A 4442-nucleotide genomic window follows, 5' to 3' on the forward strand; every position below is an offset into this window, starting at 1 on the left:
ATTGTTTAAAATCTGTTGTAAACACAGGCAGAGTTATGGTGAGTCAGGCCTTGGGCTGAGGTCTCTCTCAGGCACAGCGGGCCCTCCGACCCAGCTGGCTGTGGTGCTATGAGAAATGTCAGGGAGACCCATTAGCGCAAGGGGCACTGGGAGGGCTCCCCAGGGGTGAAATGGGCCCCCAGTCTTGGGGAAGGGGTGCTTGGGAGCAGACACGGGAGCAGGGCTGGGACGTGAACTGCACTTGCTGACCTGCCTGGGCTGGGAGCCCCCCAGGAACAAGGGCGGCTGTCTGCCTGGAGCAGCAGGACACCGAGCCGGTACCAGTGAGTGCTGTTACACACAGTGACAGTAATCAGCAGCCTCTGCTGCCCCCCTTGTCTGCAAGCGCACCCGAGTTCACATGGGGAAGGGGGGTTTCTGTGCACCGTTGTGGGGTCTCGGGGCACGTCAGCCTCTCCACCCCACACCTGTCAATGGGGTGTAGTGCTTCTCCGTGTGCATAGTTACTGCGAGGGCTGGAGATAACCCCATTTGGGATGGAGAGCTCAGCTGGCTTATTCAAGCATCTACTGACCAGGACCCAGAGATCCATCACCCTCTGCCTGGAGAAGCCGACATCGCAGAAGAGCGAGACGCGAGGCAGGCGTGCGCATGCGCGGAGCGTGGGCACCGCGGGGCCTTGGTCCGCGAGCGGTGACCCGGCGGCGAGGCAAACAGCAACAGCAGCCGTGGGCATGGTTCCGGCTGCCTCTTCTAGCTTCCAAATTCACTGCTTTTCTTTTGCACTTCAAACAGCTCACGTATTTATTACACGTCCACAAACAGTGGCGTTTTCAGTGGCATGGCAATGCTGCTGATACCAATACAGCGTAAGTGTGCGCCACCTCCGTGCGAATCCTTACAGACCCAGCTGGGTTCTTCTCCACTGTCTCCTCTTGGAATTGTACCTGGTTTTATTACCAGTTTTCACCCGAATCCACTGGGGGATGGGACGGCTCTGTTTTGGTTTCTTGACCAGGAATCGCTTGATCCTGAAAGTCTTGTGAGAAGAGGCAATGGCCCAGAACGCGATGGCCGGGGGAAGGAGCTAGAGCCAGATTCACGTTCCACTGGGCGGAAGCACGGAGCGTTCCCAGGGGAGACCATGGAAGGCCAAGAGGGGTAAACTGCGGGGTGAGGGAGGCGATTCAAGAAGGAGAAGGCGAGCGTCAAGCTCTCCGGGAGCCCCGCGCCATGGCCACGCAGCCGTCCACAGAGAAATACGGACCCTCGCTGTGCGCGACATCGCTATGGGCCCCCAGGATACGAGAAGTAAGACTCTCTCTCTGCCCTGGAGGGTTTTGGGGACCAGTAAGAGAAACACGCGCCTCGGCTGAGAGTCACGTGCCAGCGTCTCTGGTGGGCTGGGCACAGGATCCAGGAAGGCACAAAGGAGGGGCCGGGAGTGGACATCCCCCAGGGCGCAGAAAGAGGACCCAGGGGAGATGAGGGAGAAGGTCTTAAAAGGAGAGGGCTCTGGGTGGAACTGTGCCCCGGCCTTCACCCCACACCCAGACCCACGTCCTGAGTCCACACACCCAGAAGTTCAGGCCATGACTTTCTGGACACAGGGTCCGTACAGGGGGTCCAGTTCGTGAGGCCCTAAGGGTGTGCCCCAGTCCAGCATGCCTTCGGTATGTCTTTAAGGAGAGGGCATTTTGGGCACAGACATGCAGGGAAGATACGTGTGACGAAGAAACGGGGGTGGGGGGTGCTTCTGTTCGTCCAGGAGTGCCAGAGGGGCCAGCACACCAGGGAGGATGCAGCCTGCAGCGGACCCTACCTGTGACCCCCCAGGGGGAGCCAGGCCCTGCCGACAACTGACCTCCACCTCCTGCCTGCAGAACCACAAGAAAACACGGCTCCTGCTCGAGATGCCCAGCTGCGGCTACTTGGTTACAGCAGCCCCCGAGAATGCGCAGGAGAAGACTGACCCGGGAAACCAGCAGACTGGCACCAGCTGGGGGCGTGAGGCCAGGAGGTGGCAGCAGCCGAGGTGTGGGGCGCAGGGGCTGGGCCCTGAACCACCGCTTCCGGGCTGAGGACACTGGGCTTTGTCCAGAAGGTGACGGGGACTCACAGAGGTGTCTGAGCCAGAGGACGCATGCGGCTTTCTCCCCAGGGACTTATGACAAGGTGAGGTGCCCCCCACATTTCTGCTAATGAGTCGCTCTAGACACTTCCAGCTTCTACAGGAAGACACAGCCCCATAGCCACAACGGGTGAGCGGCTGATTCCAGCTTCTTCTTCTCCAGGAGGGCAGCGCCTCCCCCTGATTTCAGGCGGCCCCTCCCCCCGCCAGTAATGATGGTGTCATCCCTGCCCAGAAAGGGGGAGCTGGGACTGTCATTGTCCAACACCTTGCCCTCTACGCCCCTGCAAAAGAAAAAAAAAATCAGCCAGTGTTTCCATAATCGCAACTGCCTTGGGTGCTGTCAGGAAATTCCAACAGGAAACTCCCGTTTGGAAGTGTTTTGTTTTGATTAGCGCATGTTTAGTCCCCTCCAAGGATGCGCTCTGGCACCGGGGCGGGCCTGGCACTGTGTCCACTGCCGGCTCCAGGAAGGCATCGGCCGCCCTGGGCAGCGGCGGCCAGAACCCTGCTGGCCGGGGCCACGGAGCGCTGGGCCCTGGGCGGCAGAGCAAGCTGGCCGGTGAGGGCCTGGGGAGTCCCCGCCCCCAAGGCTGGCATCTGCAGCGGCATCCTTGGGGAGCCAGGACAAGCCACTTGAAGAAGGACCAGATGCCTTTTAATTTGGCTGGGAATTCCTGCGGCCCCGATGAGCTCAGTCCCTGAACCACTGTTCCAAATTGCGTTTGGGCTGATAGTTAATTTTCAACAAATCTGCAGGAGAAGATGAATCAGCCTCGGCCCTTTGTTTAGGAGGCTCCTGCTTGATTCCAGACCAGCTCCGCCTGGGCTTCCAGGCACCGGGAAGGCGGTGCCCAAGGGTCAGGGCAGGGTTCAAACTGCAAGACCAACTCACACTATTAGGATCCCTCTTTGATCCCAGCTGCCCTGGGAGAACAATGGTGCTCAAGACCCAGCCCCTGCCTCCCCCCTCCCTACCCTGCCCTGCCCTGCCCTGAGGGTCCCGGAGCAGGGGTGCCTACAGCCTGGGGCCAGGAGGGCTGCAGAGAGCCTCCTCTCCTGGCTGGTGAGCCGCTTCCAGTCTCTGCCCAGGCCTGAGCTGGGCTCCAAGTTCCCCTTCCTGAGAGTTCTCGGGGGGCTTTCCAAGCCATGTATGCCCCAAGGGCCAGCAGCCCGGAGCAAGAAGGGCTGGGGCCCCCCACTTCCCTGGGCTCGGGGACACATGTTTAGGAGTCCTAGTGAGCAGTGCCAGGCACACCAGGGCACTAGGAGGGTCACTTCACAACCAGAACTCTTCTTGTTTGATTTTCCTAAATCGCCCAACGGCCCCCACGGCCAGGGGCCAGGGGCACTGTTGCTTCGCTGTCAAGCTGGGCTGTAGGGGCCAGAGACATGCTTGCTGCTAGCTGAAAGTGTCCCCACTAGCACCAAAAATGCCCCACGATCCAGCAGAAGAAAGGAGCTCCTCCCCACCAGCCCCTGCTCCACAGAGCCGCCTTGAGATGCAGCTTTTATTATCATTCAGATGAGCTGAGACCTCCAGGTCAGAAGACAATTTCTGTGGAGTGGTGGCTTGTTACAGGGGGCAGGCACCAGGCCACAAGAGGAAGTCGGAGTCAATCAGGAAGAGGGGTCAGGGGAGACGTGGGCGGGAGCCGCTCCTGTGGTCCTCACCAGGAGCAGGTGAGGCAGACAAAGCAGGGTCAGGACTGGCGATTAGAGCATTTGGAGCCCAAGGGCTTTCCCGGAGTCTGGTCCCCACGAGGAGGGCTGGTGGCTAGAGGCCCAGAGCGTGAGATCCTGATGAAGGAGGGGTTGGGATGTGAGCCTAGAGTAGTTGGTTTGCAAATGAAAGGCACAATAAGGGAGTCATCGACTGTCTCCAGGAACCTAAGCCCGGGAGGGCAGGCCTCCAAGGTCAGCAAGGCGGGGAAGGTCAGGACACCTGAATAGGAGGACATGCCTCATACGGGGGGGTGTTGGCAGGACCAAGTGCCACCTTGCTGGTGGCTGCTAGTAAGCCTCCCCAAGGACAAAGAGCACACGACAGTGTACAAAGCATCCAGCCTCCCCCCGCCCCGCCCCGGGAGTCTCAAGGTGGTGTTTTTAGTAGTGGGCAAAGTGTAGAGATGATTGAAAGCATAGCGCTCTCTGTGACTGGCCCCAGGTCATGCTTAGCTGGCCCCAGGTCATAATTTTGCACTGGCAGGCCTGGCTTTCTGAAGGGTTCCTTGGGATCATTCAAAAAGTCCTCTTCGGGTACAGCCTGCTGCCTTTGGGGTGCAGTGGGATAGTGTTGCAATGAGGAGGT

At 59.6% G+C, this 4442-nt stretch overlaps 1 pseudogene; it reads right to left on the reverse strand.

Annotated features, from left to right (window-relative positions):
- Positions 1 to 898: 898 nt before the first annotated feature.
- On the reverse strand, positions 899 to 1285 carry LOC101632204 (annotated as a pseudogene).
- Positions 1286 to 4442: the final 3157 nt, after the last annotated feature.

The sequence above is a fragment of the Condylura cristata genome, unplaced genomic scaffold, assembly GCF_000260355.1.
Source record: "Condylura cristata isolate star-nosed mole 26May11 unplaced genomic scaffold, ConCri1.0 scaffold00020, whole genome shotgun sequence".
Lineage (NCBI taxonomy): Eukaryota > Metazoa > Chordata > Mammalia > Eulipotyphla > Talpidae > Condylura > Condylura cristata.